The 24,003-nt window shown below is 35.5% G+C and overlaps 2 pseudogenes; both read left to right on the top strand.

Annotated features, from left to right (window-relative positions):
• The first annotated feature begins 565 nt into the window (after positions 1 to 565).
• On the top strand, positions 566 to 2,761 carry LOC144379159 (large ribosomal subunit protein uL11 pseudogene; annotated as a pseudogene).
• A 6,576-nt stretch (positions 2,762 to 9,337) lies between these two features.
• LOC118540887 (U2 spliceosomal RNA) lies at positions 9,338 to 9,498 on the top strand (annotated as a pseudogene).
• The last annotated feature ends 14,505 nt before the right edge of the window (positions 9,499 to 24,003 follow it).

Raw genomic sequence — 24,003 nt, 5'->3', positions numbered from 1 at the left:
TATGTTAATATGGTAGAAGATATTTCTGGACACTTATGCCTTCTTGGGATAAATTCAGCTTGTCATGATATGTTCTTTTTTTATATATTTAAATTTTTATAAATTTTTTAAAAGATTTTTTAAAGAGAGAACAAGCAGGAGGAGCAGCAGAAGGAGAGGGAGAAGCAGGCTCCCCGCAGAGCAGGGAGCCCGATGCGGGGCTCAATCCCAGGACCCTGGGATCATGACCTGAGCCCAAGGCAGATGCTTAACTGACTGAGCCACCCAGGTGCCCCTCTGTTATAGATTTTATTCACTAACATTTTGTTTAGGAATTTTGCATCTTTATTGAGTGAGATAGGCTTAAAATTTTGTCTGATGTGGATATCAAGTTTCTATTGAATTCAACGTATAAATTAGGAGTTCTCTCTTTTTCTGTTCTTTTAGAGTCATTTGTATAAGATTGCAATACTCTATTCCTTAAGAACTTATTAGAATCATTTTGGCTTTCGGCTCGGGGAGGCAAAGGTGCAACTTTCTTCGGTCATCCGGAATCCGGGTTCATCCGACACCAGCCACCTCCGCCATGCCACCTAAGTTCGACCCCAACGAGATCAAAGTCGTGTACCTGAGGTGCACCGGGTGGCCAAGTAGGTGCCACGTCTGCCCTGGCCCCGAAGATCGGCCCGCTGGGTCTGTCTCCAAAAAGGGTTGGTGATGACATCACCAAGGCAACCCGTGATTGGAAGGGTCTAAGAATTACAGTGAAACTGACCATTCAGAACAGACAGGCCCAGATTGAAGTGGTACCTCTGCCTCTGCCCTGATTATCAAAGCCCTCAAGGAACCACCAAGAGTCAGAAAGAAGCAGAAAAACATTAAGCACAGTGGAAATACCACTTTTGATGAGATTGTCAATATTGCCCGACAGATGCGACACCGATCTTTAGCCAGAGAACTCTCTGGAACCATTAAAGAAATCCTGGGGACTGCCCAGTCTGTGGGCTGCAATGTTGACGGCCGCCACCCTCATGACATCATAGAGGACATCAACAGGGTGCGGTGGAATGCCCAGCTAGTTAACTACAAAGGAAAATGTTTCAATAAAGGATCATTGACAACCAAAAAAAAAAAAAAGAATTTATTAGAATCAGCTTGTAAATCTATCTAGCTTAAGTGCTACCCTTGGGGAAAACAAAATTTTAAGTACAGAGTTAATTTCATGTATTCAGGATTTTTATTTATTTTTAATAAATTACAGTAAATTATATTTCTGCCCATTTTACCCACCTAATCTTATTTTATTTGCCCAATATTTTTCTTGCTAAAATTTTACAAATATTTTTTAATTTTTTTTCTCCAAAGAACTAACTTTAGGTTGAGATTCCTTATGTCTTTGGTTTCTATTTTATTTTCTACCATAACGTTTTTATATCGTTCTTCCACCTTTTAAAAATTTTGCTCTGATACATAGATATGAAAATTATATATATATATAATATATATACACATTTAAGTTCTACTCTGAGCAAATTTTAATTATACAGTACAATATTATCAACTATTCTCACTATGTTACACATTCAATCCTCAGACCTTATTCATCTTATAGTGGAAAGTTGTTCTGTTCTTTTTCTAACTTCTTAGGTTGGCTGCTTAACTTAAAATTTTTAACCTCTGTGTGATTTGTTTTTTCACCGATGGTTTTTAAAATTTTTTCTCTTCACCTTTTGTTTTCTGCAGTTTCACCACAAATTATGTAAGCATAAATTTCTTAGTGTTTATCCAGATTGGGGGATGTTTCACTTTCTTAAAAATCTATGGATTTGTTACTTTATTTTATAAAATTCTCAGACATTATCTCTTCAAGTAGTTTCTTTGCTCCACTTTTTTCTGTCCTCTTTTTCCTGGAAGTCCACTTAAAATAGTTTAAACCTTTTCATTCTTTGCTCCCTATATCCTAAACTTTCTCATATTTTTTCATCTCTTTTTCTTTCTGGGATGCATTCTACTTAATTACTTCAAGCAATACCTTTCAGTGCATTCATTCTGTGCTGTTTAATCTGCATCCTTTGAGTTACATCAATCAACACTTTCTATTTCTAAAAGTTTTATTTGCTTCTCTTTCAGATTGGTCAGTTTTTTTTCTAGTGTTTTGTTTGTTTGTTTGTTTTCATGCCACAGTTCATTTCTTTAAACATTTCATCTATAGCTATGTTGTCTTTTCTGTTTCGGGGCTACTTACTCCAGGAGAGCCTATCTGAATTCTCCTGTTGTGACAGTTCAATAATTTCTGGAGTCACAGTTTTTTCTGTCAGTGGTCAGGAGATGGTTTACAGCTGACTCAGAGCATCGAGTGTTGCAAATGAATAGTCAATTGCCAGACTACAACTTTTTCTCTCCCCATTGACTTTTGTAAGATTTTTGTATCTTTAGAGTCAATAAATGTTATCAGAATATGTTTAGACACTTTCATTTTTTCATCATTTCTACCAGGAATTTGATTAGTCCCTTCAATCTGTAGATTCAACTCTATGCTTAACTCAGAGATCTTTTTTCTCTTTTTAAGCAGTACATATCCTTTATCTGTTCTTTTCTTTCCTTTTTAAATTATTCACGTGTTAGATTCCTGGACCTATCAACCAAATCTTTCATCTTTTCCTCATAATTGTTATCTCCTTGTCTTTACTCTGAATTTTGAGATAATTTATGCCCTTTAACTTTAAAGGCTTTTAATTCAGGCTTTGACAGTGACAATATGTTCCTTCAACTCCTCTATTAAATGGATTTATTTGGGTTAGTGTAGGTAGTTTCTTACTCCAAAAACATTCTTCTGTGTAATACATTTATATCTCCTTAAAAGCTCATTTGGGGGAGTCCCCAAAATTTTTCATCTGCCTATAAAATCAATTCTATTATATCAAATGTCCTATTTGTCTTCACTGATAATCATTTTTACAGCTATTGGATCCCCTCAGATGAGATGAATTATTCTTTCCCCAGGCATCACAGATCTTGAAAAGCAAAGTGGCTGTACTATAGAACTTGGTGTGCTTCCTGCCAGTGTACCTGGAAGAACCTCCCTTCTCCTCAGAATCTTGAACTCTCCTGGCCTCAAGGACAGAATTGACTGATTCCTCCTTCAGCTCCTTCTGACTCTCTGGGTGATCGGGAAACTAAGCGCCCTGATGGTAAGTGCTGCTCAGTCTGCTACTTTCCAAAGATTTGCCAGAACCAGGCAAAGGGTCAAAAACTCTGCAGATCTGCCTGCATGAGAGCTCAAGAGCAGTTGCCTACAGGCCTATCGCTGCCGAATTTTTGCATTCTTTTCAACTACTTTGTTCCTCATTTAGCTTTTATGGGAAAGAGAGGAATATTTTGAGAACTGAACTTATTCAACCACCTAAATGGTATTTTTTTCCCCCAGAAACAGGTTAGTTGTTATTGTTATTGTTGTTCTTTCTCTATCAAAGATTTCCCATGGCCCTCAGAATTAGAATTATTTTAATGTCTCTGTCCTCTGCATACTGCTTCTCTGAGCACCTCAAGCGAGGGTTATTACAATTGCCACCATTTAGTAGTTGTGGCCCTTATGGTTTTCTTTAAATTAAATCATTTTAGTTCTCCAAATCTCTTAGATTTCTATTTATTTCCTGTGGCAGACAGAATAGAATTAGAACCACACTCCCCATGTCTTCTGAAAAAAAGACACATATAAGAAAGAAAAAACATTTTCCCTTGCTACAAACATCATCTTGGATCTAAACTAGCAGTTGTTTGTTCTGAGAGGCTTTGTCCTATGTCTCTGAACTCTAAGCACCCTGGAATACGTCTCCCTGCCAATGAAAGCTTTTTTATTGCTGTCACATCATGCCTGAGTTCCTCATCCATGTCCAACATCAATAGATCAGAAAAATACCCAAAAGTACATCAATTCTATATATCAGTTAGGGAAAAGGTGAAACAGTCTATGACAATTAAATGCAAGTCAATATCATGTGGCTTTTTTTCATAGATAAGGAACTGCAAACTAGGGGTCTTTAACATTTCTTAATTCAGCAATAGTTATAATTCTAACAGTTATCATTCTGATTCCCAGTATTTATGTTGAGAGCCCAGAATATCCTATTCTATTCCATCTTTGCAAAGACAAGCATCCTCAGGCTCCCCCTAGGCTTTTCCCTCTAGTGCATGGGAAGTGTACACACTCTCAGCTATCTCACCCTGGAGTCTTTACAATAATTGGTGTATGGCCATGCCTTGCTACCCCAATTTATTATATGCCCAAATAACTTCTTGCCATGCTTTGGTCTGAGTTTAACCTCAGCCTGTGAACGCTCACCAGTCTCATTTCCAAAAGTTCAATTACTTGGACTAAGTAGTTTCTCTAGAAACATAGAGCTGGGAAAATTCTGGGTGCTATCACTCTTACTTCAAAAGCTAATTCTCATTCCACAGAATGAAACATTTATCCCCTAGGGGAGCTAAGGAAGCTAAAGAGCATGTTTAAATCATCTGCCTATTATCACTTCCGAATGCTTCCACTGCTTATTCCATTAGATAATTCAGTGACTCAAAGCCAGATGTTTTTATCCCCAAGTGAAAAGTCCTACATTTGGTCTAAAATTACAAATATACTGCAATGCAGAAAATGACATTCTGAAATTGGCTGAAGGGTTTTATTTAACATCAGAACACTTAGAGCATTTCTGAACAAGCACCAAAAATTTATCTTTTATAAATGTATTCTCTGTATTATTATGTGTTTCATGACATATCAATATTTACTCTCTGGTCAGTAAGACTTTGTTTTCATACAGGTCTGATTTTACCTAAGTTATGGCTTAAAAATAGATTGCCATGATTTTTCTTTTTTAGTGCTGAGGAAGACAAATCACATTTCCCTCTTACTTTTCCATGGGTTCCATCACTAATACCCACTCCTTGTTCCCTCTACAATGCTGGAAAGTTCTTTTTTTTTTTTAAATACAGTGATTGCTCTCTTTTTAAAATTTAGACAGGCTCTGATACCGTTTTTTTTTTTTTTTTACTTACCACTTGAATAATTGAATGATTATTTTCTAAAAATCAATGAGATATATATATAAACATATATAAAATATACATATATATGTTTCACCAGTCCCTGCCTCCCTCCCTCATTCTCTCTCTCTCTCTTTCTCTCTCTCTCTATATATATATACACACATATATAATCTCCAGGCTTTTCTGGACACCACTAATCTATGGAATTCAGGAGTTTAAGATATTCCTGTAGTTCTGTGGTTCCTTGTTGATAAATATTATGTAGAAAGTATAAATAAGTATATGCCAGAAAAAAAAAGAACACCTTTGTTGATGGATGATGAAAATCTTAGCAGAGAATGCTGGAGCAGCAAGACAGAATGATATCACACTGACAGTAATTCATAGTTAGCCAAAAAACAAGGAACCACCCTGAGGCCAGCTGAATGGCTTCAAAAGCTCAGTAGATGCAGAACAAATACATTTTCTACCTCCAGAATGGAATTACATCCTTTGAAATAACTCTGCCATGCGGTGTTGCTAAAACTTTCACAATGACAAGCAAAGGCACATCAGCAGCCTGCCTGTACAGAGTCCAATAAGGTGTCCTGACCAATAACACAGCTATCCTGAATCTGTCCCCAACAGATACGGAATTTGTGGTGATTTGCTCAGCCTGCATGCATAAGCTCTATATGACAAGCTTAATTCAGAACAATTTCAACAATAACTTTTGGACAAAACAGCAGAATATATAACAACAGGGCAGAGGGTCAGGATCAGATCATTCTTCTGTGGAGAAACAGAAACTCAGCATTTCTAATATGCTTCCAGATATCTACAGCATTTACTCTACTGAGATGACTATTTCACAATATTTTATTTCTCCCCAAAACACCAACTTTTCCCTAAAACATCATTCTAGCAGGAAAATCAGAAGTGCTCAACAGATAACTTCCTCATCCTGTTTCACCAAGTCCACCAAAATCAAACATCTGTTCTTTTACACACGCTCCTGGTATCTATCCAACTACTTAATGACAGTTCTACTTATGTCTAGTAGTTATACTAATAGTGATATTTAAAAGCTAAACTTCTATTTGCCCTTCTTAAATAGAGTTTTCTCTAAATATTTTTCACCCCAGTTGCTCCAGTCAGTAAACATAAAATATCTTGATTCTTCTCTTTATCTCACACCCACCAGCAGCCCATCAACAAATCCTGTTATCTCTGACTTCAATCTCTTCTTATCTCCTGAAATGTTAGTTCAAAGCCACATCATTTCTCACCTGGACAACTGATTAACCCTCTAACTATTTTGGCTGCTTCTTTTTTTTTTTGCCTTTCCACATCCACGTTGATTATCTATTGTGTAACAAACTTTCTCAAAGCATCGTGACTTGAAAACAATAGGGTTATTGTTTTTCATGATTCTATTTGTTGACTGGACTCAGCTGAGCAATTATTTGGTGGATCTCAGTTGATGTCATTAACACAGTAGTAGTTGCATAGTGGTTAAGATACTGAAAAACCTGGGTCGGTCTCTCTCTCTCTCTCTTCCCCTGTTGTAGTCTCAGGGCTTGTCCTCTCCATGTGATCTCTCCAGTACTGTAACCAGGCTTCTTATATGGTAGCCAAAGGCTCCTAAAATAAGGGAAAGCCCTCTTAAAACCTAGACCTGGAATTGGTATAGCATCACTTCTGTAACATTTTATTGGTTAACGTAAGTCAAAGGCCAACCCAGATACATTGTGCTGGAAAGGACTATACACACACACCCACCCACACACACACACACGCACACACACATTTTATAAATAAACTATTTGTTCTGCTTCTCTAGAGAACCCTGACTAATACAATGATGCATATTTTGCATATTGGGCATCCTTTTAGCTTTAATATGCTTTCCTATTATTAATGTCTCTTTTATTGATTTCTTTTAGCTAGTTTCATTTCAATATATCTTGGTAAGGAGAAAAGCAGTTCTTGACAACCACAGGCCAGTCTGGCACTCATAGCCAGGCCATGGTGTTCTCCTATGGAACATAATTTAAGAGAACATCAATACCAGAGAAGTCCAATCTGTGATTCTATGGATCAAAACAAAGACAAGACCATAATCATGTCTGAATACAGACAAAAATATTAACATTGTCCAAATCACAAAAATGTCTGCACATCCCCATATCCTGGCTGATAGGAATGACTACAATTTTAACCTTAGTCTACTCTTCTCACCCTGTTGATAAGATGTACTAAGACAGAATTACCTCCACTCTCTGACAGCATCCAATCCAGAACAAAGTCTGCTTCCTCAATCCTCTTCAAAATTGATAAACCAAGCCCAAATCTTATTTTACAAAGTTGTTTCTAAAGCTCCCTTACTGAAATGACTCACAGTTCTTGATGGCACAGATTTACCCTTGCTGAAACAAGCAATAAACCCAAGTTGCTCAACTACAGTTATATTTCTGATGGTCTTTGACTAAAAAGCAGTGGCAATCTTAACTTACTGTATGTGTCATCAGTGGCCTTAAATGATTTCTTGGTCAAATCAAGGTGGCATGCAATACTTAAACAACAGGAACATAAAATGTGAAATTTTACAAGACCAATAATAGTTTTGTATTCTAAATAATTCTTAGTGCTACACTGAGTGATTTCAACGTTTATTTTAGTATCTTATGGTTACAAACCAATACTGAATATCAAAAGCACTCGGCAAATTGCTGTCTGGAAGTTATTAAATTAATCCCAAGTAGCTATATTGTTTCCTTCTCCTGAAGAAAACTGTAGGCTTGTAATCATTATAATTCTAGGTCCTGTGAGTATTGTGTAGCAATCAAACACTTATTAACTGCCACTGTTAATGCAGCCATCAAAAAAAATGTAGAATGTATAAATTTCAATTCAATTTAGGAGATAATGGAATGACATAGTTAAAAACTCAAATGACGAACAAAAAAAAAAAAGAGAGAGAGAGAAGAAAAAGGCCAAACATATTGAGGCACAGAAAAGAAACATAAAAAGAAAACAGAAAACAGAACATTTTTAAATTCAAATGTATTTATTTTTTGTTATGTTAATCACCATACATTACATCATTAGTTTTTGATGTAGTGTTCCATGATTCATTGTTTGCATATAACACCCAGTGCTCCATTTAGTATGTGCCCTTTTTAATACCCATCACCAGTATTTAAAAAAAAAAGTAAAGTTCTCCTGCTGGCCAAAAGGAGTCATAGAGACTTAACTAACTCTCCCATTTCCGTTTTCTGTTTCATTGATCTCTTTTCTGACCTGTATTATTTCCTTTCTTTGGCTTGCTTTGGGATTAATTTATTCTTCTTTTTCTAATATTCTGAAGTGCAAGCTGAGGTCATTGATTTGAGACCCTATTTTTTCCTCATATGAGACGTTAGCACTATCAATTTCCCTTAAGTATTGCTGTATCTGCATCACACAAATTCTAACAAGTTGTGTTTTCATTTTTATTCACTTCAAAATACATTTTAATTTCCCTTTGAATTCTTTGTCCTATGGGTTACTTAGAAGATCTCTAAGAATCCAAAAATACTTCTCTTTATTATTACTTTCTAATTTAATTCCACCATGCTCAGAGAACATATGTTCTATGACTTGAATCTTTGAAAATTTATTGAGATTCATTTTATGTTCTAGAACATGGTCTACCTTGTTAAATGTTCTATGTGTAATTTTTTTTTTTTTTTAAGATTTTTTTTTATTTATTTGACAGAGAGAGACACAGCGAGAGCAGGAACACAAGCAGGGGGAGTGGGAGAGGGAGAAGCAGGCTTCCCGCTGAGCAGGGAGCCCGATGTGGGACTCGATCCCGGGACTCCGGGATCATGACCTGAGCCGAAGGCAGACACTTAACGACTGAGCCACCCAGGCGCCCCTATGTGTAATTAAAAGATTATGCATTCCCCCCCTTTTGGGGGGGGATGTTCTATAAATGTCAGTTAGTTCAAATTGGTCGCAAGTATTATTCAAGTTCTCTATATCCTTACTGATTTTCTGTCTACTTGCTTTATTAATATTAAGAGTAGATGATGACAGGATGCCTGGGTGGCTCACTCAGTCAAGCATCTGCCTTCGGCTCAGGTCATGATCCCAGGGTCCTGGGATGGAGCCCCACATCTGGCTCCCTGCTCCAGGTTGAGCCTGCTTCTCCCTCTGCCCCTCCCCCTGCACGTGCATGCTCTTGCATTCTCTCTCTCAAATAAATGAATAAAATCTTTTTTAAAAAAAAAAAGTAGATGATAAACTAACTATAATTGTGGGCTTGTCTATTTTTCTTTGCAGTTCTATCGCTTCTCGGCCTTTTGGGTAAGATCAAGTGTAGTATCTGTTCTTATCAGTTTATTTTTCTTTGCAGTTCCTTCATGTTTGTCAGTTTTGGCTTGAGGCTCTACTATTAAATGCATAAATAATTAGGATTATTAAGACTTATTCATGAATTGACCCCTTTATCATCATGAAATGGCTCCCTTTATTGCTGGTAATATTTATTCTGAAATCTACTTTTTGTGATATTAATGTAGCAACCCCAGATTTCTTTTGATTACTGTTATCGTGGTATATTTTCCCATCATTTTCTTTTAAATTTATTTACCATTTTTTAAATATTTCTTTATACCTTTCCTTATTCTCCTTATTTGGAGATTCCATTGCTCGAACTTTTTCTACAGCTCTCTGATATTATCTTCATTTTTGTTCATTCTTTACCTCTCTCTATTTCAATATGAATATTCAGTCCACTGATTTCTTTCCTCTGCAATATCTAACCTACTGTTAAACTCATCCAGTGTATTTACCATCTTAGACATTATTTTTTTCATCTTGAGAAGTTTAATAAGGGGATATATACATTTTTCCCCAGCTTCTTGAAGAGGTGTATTACGATTACAAAAACTGTTTTAACATCCTTATCTACTAATCCTGTCATGTGCATCATTTGGTTGTTTCAGTTTTAATTTTTAGTTTTACTGCTCATTAAGGATTATATTTTCCTGCTTCTTTGGCACACCTGGTAATAATTTCTATTATTTGCCAATATTATGACTTTTACCTTGTATGTCGGATGCTATTGTATTTCTATAAATATTCTTTACCTTTATTCCGGGACAGAGGTAAGTTTTTTTAGTATGATCCTTTCAGCTCTTGCTTTTAAACTTTGCTAGGCAAGACCAAAGCAGTATTTAGTCTATGATGAATTTTTCCCACTACTGCAATAAAAGTCTTTTGAGGACTTTTTTTGATATCCCATCAATTAAGAGGTTTTTTACTCTGGCTGGTGGAACTATTCTCAGCTCTAGTTCAAGTACTGTTTTCTCTAATCCTTTTAGGTGGTTCTTTCTTTGGTCTCAGTTCCCTCACATACATGTACTTATCAGTATACACTTATGATAAGAAGACTTGAGAAAGAACTCTACAGGTCTCTCTAAATGCAGCTGTATCTTCTCTAGTACTCTCCCCTGTCAACTCAAACCATGTTGGCCTCCATGGACTCAAGCCCTCTCTTCTCCGTTGAAGGAGACCAGCAGGTTCTATCTGGGTTTTTATCTCCCTGTATTACAGCCATAAAACTTTCTTCAAGCAAGAATTTGGGACAATGTTCAAGTTCACCTTGTTTGTTTCCTATTTCCCAGGCATCACTGCCCTTTGTTGTCTGATGTCCAATATCTTAAAGACCACTTTCATAGATATTTCATATATTTTTACTTATTTAAGAGGTTAAGTCTAGTTCCTTTCATTGCATTTCCACTGGAAAGAAAAGTCCCAGAATTGAAGATTTAAATTTACAAAGTACTGATCCAAATAAAAGTAGACACCAAGTTTAATATAGTATACCCTCATTCTTCCCAAGGATATAATTATTGGTAAAAGAAAATGGATGACTACTAAGAATGATAAGAACTGAAATTACCTTAATATTTTTCATTTCATACACAATAAAGGGAAGAAGAACGATTTTCTCCATAAAGACATCTGATTCTGCCTCAACTTTTATTTTCTCAACTGCTATGATCTATTAATTTTCCCATCAGCTACTTCCAAGGAAGAACATTTCACCAAATTCAGTGACTGGCTAGCTGTCATTCAGTGTGGACACTGTTTTTTTTGTTTTGTTTTGTTTTGTTTTGTTGTTTTTTTGTTTTGTTTTTGTTTTGTTGCATTGAGAACAATGCAGAGAATCACTCTGGGAATAATCTGGAAAGACTATGAATAGTGCTCAGTTGTGTTTCCCTTTTACTGCTGCTTTTATGGACTTTATATTGTAGTTGGGTTGAAGTTCATAGAAGTTTTAATAAATGTAAACCCAGGGAACTCATAAACCAGGTCCCAAACTCTATAACTGTAATTGTTCTTTATTTTGCTCTGCTCTAAGGAATGCTGACACACACCCATTTCTCAAAGAAATTTTCCGCTCTATTTAACTTATGTGTTTATTTAGGAAATGTTTTTTTTTATAATGTTATGTTAATCACCATACATTACATCATTAGCTTTTGATGTAGTGTTCCATGATTCATTGTTTGCGTATAACACCCAGTGCTCCATTCAGTATGTGCCCTCTTTAATACCCATCACCAGGCTAACCCATCCCCCCACCCCCCTCCCCTCTAGAACCCTCAGTTTGTTTCTCAGAGCCATAGTCTCTCATGGTTCATCTCCCCCACCGATTTCCCCCCCTTCATTTCTCCCGAAATGTTTATTGAAGGGCTACTACATCAAAACACTGTGAGATACTAAGGTTATAATATCTGAAACAAAAAAACAGTATTTTTACTAGCAAAGTATATAATCTAGTGAAGAAATGGATAACACAAGTAAACAAATAAGTATTTAAACAAAAGTTGAATTAGGTGAGGTGAAGGAAATTAACAAGCAACTATGCGGCAGAAGTTAAAAAATGATCAATTTTTATGATATAGAAAAGTCCTAAGAGAGTAAGTTATAAAACGACCCACCAAATGAAAACAATCAATCACAGGAACAGCACAAAAGAGAGTGGGCATAGAGATATGCTTGTGCTGAAATATTAAGAAAGGAAAGAAGAACTTAATGTGTTCAAAGATATGAAATAAAGCCACTGTGGTTGAAGTATAGCAAAGGAGAGAGTGGAACCAAATGAGGTTGAAAGAGAAGCAGAAGCCATACCATACAGGGTCCTACATGCAATAGTCACTGAAGAATTTAAAGCATGGGGACAGCAGAATCATCCTTATGTTTCTGAAAGACCACTCTAACTTCCATATGTATAATAGATCAGAGGAAGGTAAGACTGGAAAAGAAAATAGCAAGTAGGAGACTAATGCAGGAGTCCAGATAAGAATGATAGTGAAATACACTGAGGTGGTGGAGATGCAGTGAGTGAGCGACTATATATTTGAACAGGGAGTTTGTGTATGGATAGACACAGAGGTGGGGGACAAGTTTCTGGTTTGAGCAACTAAGTTAACAACAATGTCCTTCGCTGAGATGGTAAAAGACTAAATGAGGAAAAGGTTTGGAGGTGAAAGCAATTCAACTTGGGGCACGTGAAGTTTGGAATGCTCAGGAGTCATCAAAATAAAGATGTTAAGTAACCAGCTGAATAAATAATTTATGGGAGGAATTTGAAATGGAAATATTATTTTGGTAGTTGTTAAAATTTAGATTATATTTAAAGGCATGGAACTGGATAAACTCACCTAAGGAAAGAACGTAATTAGGGGAACCTAGGACTGACCTTAAGTGTGATAGTTAATATTATATGTCAACTTGACTGGATCACATTGAGAAAGATATTGTGAGTAGGTTGTGGAGATACATGTGTGAATTAGTTCTAAAACTCAATAGCCGGGGCGCCTGGGTGGCTCAGTCGTTAAGCGTCTGCCTTCAGCTTAGATCAAAAAACTCAGTAACACTCTTGTGAAGAACAGTTTTGGTGAAGCATTAGAAGTGAGAGCCAGATTTAAAAGGTTAAAAAGAGGTAGGAAGTGAAGAAGTAGAGACTGCATGTGTGACTAATAACTTGGAAAAATGATTTTGAAAGAAGTCAGTGAAGGGCAGTGATAAATAGAGGGAAACATGGAGTCAAGAGATCTGTATATATATACATATATATGTTTCCTCACTTTCCTCACTAAAATAGACCCTGAATATTTGCCATGGTACCAATTTGAAGCATATATAAATAAATTAGGGAAAGAAATCAAAGTTACCTAGCATCATCAAGGAAGAAAAGCTGCATAGTCATTCACAGTCCTGTAAGATATGTGGAAATCCATTCTGTCTATCAATATTTGTGCAAACCAACCTATTGCAAAAACTCATTAGTATCAACACAATTTTACGAAACAACTGTCTAATCAAAAATAATCATTTTTCTATTTAACAAAAAGAAATGGTTTCTGATGCAAATTCTTGTAAAATTGCAGTAAGTCATGTGACATGTTACTATGAAAGTTCTTTCTCTGACTATGCAAAACTAAGCATTACCATTAAAAAAAAAGCACTAAGCACAACCAGAACAAAGATAGAGGGTTTGACCTCAGATTTAACTTCCAGGTGTGATTTTCCTGTAATTTTACTGCAAAAGGAGCCAAACTCACAGGATATTTTCAGCAAATAAGACAATTCTTTAGTTCTTCTCCTGGTGAGATATGGAGGGAAGAAAAGTAGATAAATAAACATAGGTGAAGGAATGAGAACGTCTAGTTGCAAGGGAACAGTCAAGAAACTAGTCATATTATTTACTATGAAAAATACAAAGTTTAAGTGAAGGGACTATTTTTTAATTTAACAGTTTCCACCCAAGTAAGGACTCCAAGCATATTCGATTTGTTCTTACTGAACACAATGAGGTTGACCTTATTATTTTAATTTTACAGATAAGGAAACTAAGGTTTATGGAAGTTAAATATCTTACCCAAGGACACACAACTGATAACTACCAGAGCCACGGTGTAAACCCAGCTTGTCCAACTCCAGAGCCAATGGTTCCAAAGACGTAGCATGGTGATCAGCAGTAGAGGAAAATAGGACCGTAGGCTGGGAACCTGGCTGCCTCCGTTTGACACCTAACTAACTCCATATTAACTCTGTGAACTTGGGCAGTTTGTTTCTTCTACTCCATCTCAGTTTTCTCATTTATAAAAGGGAGACAATATTTACTTCATAGGATTATTATGAGACTTAAATGAATTAAATAGGACTTGGACCATGGATTTTAATAAATGATAGGCATTAGTATAGGGGCAGTTCTGTCTTTGGTAAAGTTACCCTTTTAATGGAGATCCTAGTGACTCCAGTGAGCAAAGATGCTTCCCAATCAAATCACCCTAAACCACCTTTAATCTTATATCAGAACACAGACAACTAGAATTTTAATTTCAAAATACAGATAATATTGTCTTTGTCTCATCATTGCTTATGTATTTGCTTGTTGTTCAAGCTTTCCCCACCCTAGCGCCCTAATAAGTTTGTTTGTCTGAGAAGTACAGCAACTAAATCTATCAGCACCAAAGCTGGGAAGTCTTCCAGGATCATTTGGAGAGTACTCCACAGAGCTTAGGGAAGTGTGATCTGTCACAATATTGTAAGCTTGTACTAAGTCTGCATTCTAAAAACTCAATGGGAAAAGTGAAAGCAAACAAGATGGAGCAGCTGGGTCGGAAGTGCTTCTCCATTCAGTGTGCAGTAATGATTTTGCCTGCATTAATTGCCTCTTTCTTTTATGAACAGGAGAATTCAGTCAAGTAGATGTTGCAGAACAGAGTTGCTCTAAGATAACAGAAAAGGACTCCTATCTTTTATATAATTGCAGCCCCTTGTTCTTGTGTTTGTTAGATGCGATAAATGTTATTCTATGAGAAGGACCAGCTCTTGCATCCCATCAAAATCTTTCCCGGAAACCTAGAGCATAGAACTCTGATATCCTCTCATATTGTGGCAGAAAAGCAGCAGTACAAGGCACATTACCGAAATAACATGGTACAAGGGAGACAGGGCTGATTTGTTTTGTTGTAGAACCTTTTCTACTGAATTTGCTGGAAAGGCAGAGTAAGGGCTACTTAAGAGTCATCTTTTGAATATTATGCTTTCTGCCTTGTCCCTGTGATGGAAGAGCAGACAAATGAGGGACAACAAACACAAAAAGAGTAATTAACAATTTTGAGAGTTAAATGAAAAGGCATGTATGTGTGTATATCTGTGTTTTTCCAGAATGGCTATGGAATAAGTAATATTTATGCCGAAGTATGGTTTTATACAAGTCATTTTAGAGTTCCTGTGATTACTTCCTAGTTTTATTATACATCTAGAAGCTTGGAAAACAGAGGGAAATCTAGGGCTCCTAACTATGTAATTAAATATTTTTAAAACTCAGCTAGAAGCAGAAGAGAAGAGACAAAAACTTCAACAGATGAAAAGTTTCACAAAAGTGTTGTTTTTCAATATAAATATAAACTACGTCATGACTGTAGGCTTATCTGTGTGCATATCTTTGTGCATTCACACATGGTCACACACAAAAAGGATTTAAGGGCAAGCAATTTGAATTGAAATAATACGTATGTCTCAATTATCTGGATGCTACAAGAAAAAGTAAAAAATTTTCTGACCACAATAAATTTTCCATTTCAATCATGTGTAGACTATTTTAGAACATTTAAGACATTTTTCTTTAAAAAAAATCTTTGGCAGCTGTTGGAATGGAGAACAAAATAGGTCCCATTTATTTCTTTCACAGATGGACTCCTAATACAGATGGTGCTATTAAAATTATGTTACAGCAGGGGCACCTGGGTGGCTCAGTCATTAAGCATCTGCCTTCCGCTCGGGTCATGATCCCAGGGTCCTGGGATCGAGCCCTGCATCGGGCTCCCTGTCCCACGGGAAGCATGCTCCTCCCTCTCCCACTCCCCCTGCTTGTGTTCCCTCTCTCGCTGTGTCTCCCTCTGTCAAATAAATAAATAAATAAAATCTTTAAAAAAAATTATGTTACAGCAATGTTTGAAGAGAAGTGTGATTTAAATTCAAATATGAGAATAAAAGTCCATTCAGAACCAAAAGGAGTTATACTTCGAGAGTCAAGATGAGATGACTTTCCGAGTAACTTAAGCAATACTTTATCCACAAAATAATTTATTGCATTTCCATTTCCAAATGTAAAAACTTAAATATCACCTTGAATTTTTTTCCTTGTGCCATGAAGTCTCTGTCTTAAGGACTCAGATGAAAGAGAGAAATAATTACATCTTTAGCACTTAATGTGATGGGATCAATTCAATAATACCAATTCAACTGAGTATTTATAATCATTGCTTCAGCAAATGACAATATAAGCTAAATAATAAAAATATAACAAGATAAAATTTTCATAAGGATGGTTTTGAATATTTCACAAATTTCTGAAATAATCACAAGTAAAACTCAACAGAAATAAACATTTATCTTCTAATTGCTATCATGATGGGAACGTTCCATAACACGTATTACTGAATTTTACTACTCAGAGAGGAGCAGCAGTAGGTAGATCGTCAGGCTTTGGTCTAGATTATCAATGGCTACATCTCTTTTCTTCCTCTAAGAGGAGCTGGGTAAACTTAAGATGAAAATACAAATTTGTGGAGTTCCCACTATTGGCTGAACAGTGGCATTTATGATGACAGTTGATTTCCAGAGCCGTTCTTGAGTCTCATATCTCCAAAGGGTTAAAGTGACAAGTAATGTCACATTCTAACACCTGAGAGCCTAGCTTAGAGTCTACATTAAAATCAGAATTTGGGTCAAGATTGGTCTATGTTTTCAATTACATTTCAATCAATTAAAAACATTTTTTCTAACTTTAAACTTATTCATTCTCAACAATGTTCAAAAATTTAAAAGGCTGAGGGCACCTGAGTGACTCAGTCAGTTAAGTGTCTGCCTTTGGCTCAAGTCATGATCCCAGGGGCTCCTTGCTCAGCAGGGGGTCTGCTTCTCCCTCTCCCTCTCTGCCTGCCGCTCCCCCCTGCTTATGCTCTCCCTCTCTCTCTCTCTGTCAAATAAATAAATAAAATCTTTTAAAAATATTTAAAAGTCTCAATGAAATATTTTCCAAAAATAAATGAAATATGAGAGAATTTGCTTAATAATATTGATTGCTCACTATCCTTAATCAGTTAGGCTTGCAAAAGAGGGGAGGAGAATTTCAAGTGGGTGTTAAACTTGAGCCCCAAACATTTGATTTCCTGCCTTTTTAAGTCAGCCAATAATCCAGAGAATTCAAGAACAATGAAAATGGTTATATGTAAAGGACCAACCAGTTGCAGACAGGACATTTTCAAAGAATAATGTAATCGGAGGGGGAGATGAACCATGAGAGACTATGGACTCTGAGAAACAAACTGAGGGTTCTAGAGGGGAGGGGGGTGGAGGGATGGTGATGGGTATTAAAGAGGGCACGTATTGAATGGAACACTGGGTGTTATATGCAAGCAATGAATCATGGAACACTACATCAAAAACTAATGATGTAATGTACGGTGATTAACATAACAATAAAAAATAAATTAATTTAAAAAAACAAAGAATAATGTACAAAATTCTAAGAGCTAAAGGCAGCTATATGCATTTAATTTAAATCACCAGTATAAGCATGTGTGAGAAAATAATCAGTTTAGGAAACTCTATTAGCAATGCATTCAAGTGCCTGAAATAATCAATGCATGTTAGCAAAACTTATGGAAATAATTTGTGAACTTATCCGTCTAACAAATGTTTATGGAGAATCTACTCATGCCAGAAAAAATCCCTATCTTCATGGAAGTAATATTGAATGGTAGAAAACAATAAACACAAAAATAACATATAATCAGTTGATCCTTGAAAAAATGGGTTTGAACTGCATGAATCCACTTATACACAGATTTTTTCAATAAATACAGTAAATTAAAATTGTAATAAAATTGTAAATGTATTTTCTCTTCCTTGAGATTTTCTTAATAACATTTTCTTTTCTCTAGTTTACTTTATTGTAAGAATATAATACTTTATTGTAACAATGTATAATACATACAGCATACAAAATATGTGTTAATAAACTGTTTATGTTATCAGGAAGGCTTCCAACCAAACAGCCTACTGTTTCGGTGGTATCAAAGCTATATGTGGAATTTCAGCTGTGTGAGTGTCAACACCTCTAACCTTGTCATTGTTTAAGGGTCCACTGTAATTGGTTGGATAAGTGGTAAGTGCTAAATAAAAGTCGGTACTATGAAGTAAAATAAAGTGGCAATGATGTGTCCACTAGATAACGATTACTAAAAAGTTGTGACATTCAGCAGTAAGTGTTTATTGCACATGTGTCAACTATGTTGATCTCAGCTGGGATTGGCAGAGTCTAGGATGGTCAAGGTCAATCTTGACCAAGGTGATTGGGGCAACTCAGCTCTAATTCATGTTTCTCAACCTCCAGCAGGCTAATCTGAGCATGTTCTCAGGGCCCTATAAGAGGTGAGGGAGAACATATGGAAACAGCCAAGGCTTCCTAAGACTTAGTGAAACTGGCACTCTGTCACTTCTAATTCATTCTACTGGCCACAGAAAGTCATACTGCTGAACCTAGACTCAAAGAACAGTGTATATCACCCTACCCACTGGGAGAAAGAACTGGAGAGTTAATAGTAAAGGGTATAGACACAGGGAGGGGTAAAAAATGGAGTCAATACATCAACCACAGTGTATAGGCTACTCAAAAAGAGTAATCAGGAAAGGGGTTGTTAATCTACTTGATCCCATTGATTAGATACCTTAAAGAGGCAAAAGGGTGAGCCACTGGGATATACAGGAGAAATAAGTGCAAAGACCATGAGGCAATACAGAGGAAATGAGGGGACAGAAGTAGAAGATGAGGTTACACAGGTGGTGGAAGGACGTGAATTGAGGCACAGATCTTATAAGGCCTTGTAAGCCCTTGAAAGTATGTTTATTTTTTTCTAAGTAAGAGGAAAAGCCATTTGAAGATTATGAGATGAGGTGAAACAAACTTTATGTTTAAGGGAACTACAAATGGCAAAATGCTGGGCAAGTTAAAAATTGCCATGAAAACTGAAAACTTGAGAGCCATAGAGAAATATGTACCTACAGACAATAAATGGAATGGGTAAATTATACATATGGAATAATATATACAAACTATATACAGTAGTCCCCCATTACCCACAGGGGTTATGTTCTAAGATCCTCAGTGGATGCCTGAAACCACAGATAGTACTGAATCTTATATATACTATATTTTTTCCTATACATACATACCTATGGTAAAGTTTATTTTATAAATTAGGCACAGGACAAGATTAACAACAGCTAATAATAAAATAGAACAATTATATTAATATACTGCAATAAAAGTTATGTGAATGTGATTTCTCTCTCTCAAAATATCTTGCTGTACTGTACTCACCCTCTTCTTCTTGTGATGATAGGAGAGGACAATATGCCCACATGATGAGATGAAGTGAAGGGGATGACATAGGTGTTGTGAGGTAGCATTAGGTTACTACTGACCTTCTGACAATATCTCAGAAGGAGAATCACCTGCTTCCAGACCTTGGTTGACCACAGGTGATTGAAACCACAGTAATAAGAGAAACTGCGAATAAGGGGGGACGACTATATATAATACCTTAAAGGAAATCTAATGGCTATTCAAAGTAAGGTGATTTACAACTTGCTTATGCTAAATTTGGAATATAGCCCAACTATAGTCTTCAGTATGGGCTATGGCCTTGGATTTATTACCTAGTGGCTCATTGAGCACAGATAGTCTTTACTTTATGTAGTATATGTATTTCTGAAAAGTTTTCTGGGGCTTTGAATTTTAAACTGAAGTAATTTCCCGATGGTTATTATTTAAAATATGTAACCCCATGCAAAAATTAATTGAAATCCCCTAAAATAAAAAATTTACCATAAATAATAAAGTAGCAGGTATAAAAAGTTAACATACAAAAAGCGATATCATATATATACATATATATATATGTAACCAAATAGAAGATATAATGGAAAAAAACACACTTGCATCAGCTAAAAATAATAACAATAATATAAGATACCTAAGCCAAATTTTAACAAAAAATATCTGCACCTCTATGATGAAGTCTTTAAAACACTCTTACATGACACAAAAGTAAAAGTAAACAAATGAAAAAATAGACCATGTACTTAAGAAGAATCAACTATAAATAGGTCAGTTTTCCCTAAGGTAATTTAGAAATTTAATACAATACCACTTGAAAATCATCAGGCTTTTTTTCTTTTCCAGAACCGGACAAGTTAACTATAAATTTCATTTGAAAAAACAAACAAGCAAAAATATTGAAACAGAAGTGGGGAAGTGGCTAGTCCTATCATAATTAAAATACACTGTAAAGCTTCATAACAGTGTGGAAACTGTTGCATTAAAAAGACAGAGAGACTAATGGAATGGAATAAACATTCAGAATAAACTCAGTTACATATACACACGTAAAATATAGAATACAATAAAGAGGTGGCATCTCAAGTCTGAGGGGAAACATGAATTGTTTAGTAAATGGAATTATGATAACCGGATAGTCATATAAAAAAAGATAAAAATTAAATCCATTCCTTACATCATAAATGACAATAAATTCCAAAAACACCGAAAAGGAGACATAAAAATAAAACATCATAGTTCTAGAAGTCAGCATGATTAAATTAATCTATAATCTGGGAAACTTTGCCTACCTATTGCTCAAATTCCAGAATACAGGGAAACATGGATAAATTTGAATACATAAAATAAAAAGATACATTTTGTATGGCAAAAGACACTCTAAGCAAATAACAAAGACAAATGAAAAACTGGGAAAAAATACTAACTGAAGTGTTAATATCCCTGATATATAATATATAAAGCTACCACTTCCAGGGTATTTTGAGAATCAAATCAGACAATTAAAATGGAATTGCTATGCTGTGTCCTTTGCCATCTACCCATTCAAACCATTTAGTCAAATAAGTCAGCCACTCAATCAATCACTGAAACAGTACATATTTATGATCACACACCATGTGAAAAGCACTGAACTATGTGGAATGATTTAGCTGTTCATGGCACTGCCCAAGGAAATCACACAAAGAGTTAATAGTGTCTTCTGACTTTTGTTTAACATTTGCCTGCTAACACACACATGTAAACTTGGACGAGATTTTTTTCATAAATAACACATCCCTGGGTTCAAAGTTCTTTCTCATTTTCCATTTTCCCCCAGCAATTCCCTTTCTTGTCTCTTCTACTTGTGCTCATCAAAAATATGGGAGTCCAAAACTTATTATCGTTCTGGGAAATAATAAAAGTAGACTAAGGTCACTTATTGCCCTAGGAGAAAACATTAGATTTCTCTTTGAGGCACACTATCATTCTCTTACCCACACCTCAAGCCCAGGAATGAGTACTCAAGTCCTGAAAATACTACTATGCTTAGACCTATGATAATCTTTCTTTTTGTGTTTCATACATCCTTGGAAGAAGAGACCATTTTCTATTTGGATGTAAGATCCCCCTTCCTGGGATTCATCATTAAGCTGTTTTCCCAGGCACTCTACTCCCACCCTGTTAATATCTCTTTCCTCTTTCTGAACACAGAATTTCTCCCCCACAAAATTTTTTCATTCTATTACCACTTTTCTTTTCTTTTCTTTTATTATATTATGTTAATCACCATCCATTACATCATTAGTTTTTGATGTAGTGTTGCCATTTTTCTAACAATATGACCATCTCATTTGGTCCAGCTTATAGGTTTCCCTCCTCTTTGTACAGGTCTCTATATCCCTTCCATGGGCCTCCACTGAGCTCAAATATAAATTCATACATTAAAAAGTTCCCCTTTTATGCTTTGATTTTTCCTTAAAATATTTAGTATACATAAGACTGACACTGTCTAAGGTAGTATACATGCAACATGACAGCAAATTAAATATTTTTTTAAAAACTAAGCACTTTAGAACATAAATGAAAGTACTTTTTCATATGGTCATTTTATAAGATTATATTTCTAGAAAGCTTCCTATTTCAAGAGCTAATCTTGAAATAGCCTTCAAAAAATGTATAAACCAAGTGTTTTAAAAATCCATCTCCATACTCTAAGGCTGACTATCTTATCTTATTTTAAACCAAAAATAAAATGATAGAGGCAGAAAACATAAACTTGGCTCTAAATGAATTTTTTATTATGTTACAAAATCAATCTTAACCTCAAAGAAAGAAGATTATAACATTTGTGGCTATTTTAAAGGATACATTAATAATTATAAAGAAGCACAGTTCCAGGTAAGATTTTCTATCCAAATGAGATGGACTATCATTGATAATTCTTAAGGCTCCTATCAGGGGAAGTTTGAAAAGACAAATTCCCATTTATATTTATGTTCAGAAATACTCCCTTAAACATTCAGAGTATACCTGACATATTGTACGCTTCTCAGAGTTTCTTTATGCTATCCAGGCGCGCATTTACACTTAAGAATGTATATTAGGGAGTGTAAATCTTGGTTTTTGCTCTTGAGGTTCTTTAAACTTGTTTAAGGAAATGAATTGATATAGGTACTTTGGAGACACTAGGATTTTAGAAATTTTCACTATACTGAGGAAAATTATAAAAATTCAAAATAGGATTATGTCTGGTTCCTTTAAGAATTAAAAATTTTAATAGGAGTGTGCTATCAAGTATGAGCTTGGAAGTGTTAGTTTGCCTGAATCAAAAATCTTACTGTCTGCCTGGACTCTTTCAAGAGAAATGTGGTGAAATTATAAGCTAAAAATAAAAGGAAAAGAGTGTTAATCAAAGATATGTACTCAGCTTTCCCCTCACAAATTTGTTTTTAGTAAAGAAAATTCTGGGATATTTTCCTCACAGGACTTGGGAAGTATAGGGAGATTGGACAAGAGGTTTGGGTGATAGACATTGTCGTACCTCAAATTCTGTGCAATCTATTCATGGAAAGGGAGGAAAATTATATGAAGATCAGAAGAATCCAGAGTTAAAAATAACTTTAAAAATGTATGTATTGCTTTCATTGTTCCTGTAGAAAAGGGATCACAGAAAAGACAAAAAAAAGGGGGGGGGATTATATTAACATATCTCTCTGTACCTGCAAATGGACACAGGTGAAGGCTAGAACATGTAATCCAAGGTAATGGTCAGAAATTACAGCCGCAAAGAACCCAAGTGTTACCTAATGGTGAGTTATCATAGAAGTTTGTCTTAACTTTATATTAAAAACAATAAGAAAAAAAAAGAAATTAAGAAAAATCTATGATATTTTAATCCCATCAAAAGCTCTGTGACAATTTATGGCTCTTTAAATCCTATTTCAAAAACACAGTCCCTTAATGTTAATATAAAAATATTGGCATTTAGTCAATTTTACATTGTTGTTTTACTAAAGGTCCTTAAGAGGGAAATGACCAATCAGTTGTTGGGCACAAATGCATTAAGTTCTGAGATACTCTGCTCCGTATGTCTAGAATTCATCTAACCATTGGGTCTTCACCACTTTCCTGCCAATCAGTTGTTACAAGATGTTTACTGAAGATTTGCTGTATTCCATCATTGTGCCAGTCTACGTGGTCAAATGGGGCCAAAATAGTGCCTTACAGTCGGGCAACAAATACTTATTAAACACCTCTTGTGTGCCAGAGAAGAAAATGATGAAAATACAGAGACAAGAAAGAGTATGGCAAGTACAAGGAACTATAAGTTGTTCAGTATTCACAGGGAGCAAAGTACAGTGAGTACCCCAGAGATGAAGCTAAAAGGGTTTATCCTGAGGGATCGTATACAACAGGAAATTCAACTTTATCCTGTCAGTAATGGGATGCCAACAAACAAGATCAGTAGCAGCACAGTCAGATTTCCATTTTTAACATCTTCTTTTCACAACATTGCATAAAGTGAATGCATAGAGACAAAG

Source organism: Halichoerus grypus, chromosome 9, assembly GCF_964656455.1.
Source record: "Halichoerus grypus chromosome 9, mHalGry1.hap1.1, whole genome shotgun sequence".
In the NCBI taxonomy this organism is placed as follows: Eukaryota; Metazoa; Chordata; class Mammalia; order Carnivora; family Phocidae; genus Halichoerus; species Halichoerus grypus.
The sequence above is the reverse complement of the archived record's forward strand: the minus strand, read 5'-3'. Positions and strand labels throughout refer to the sequence as shown.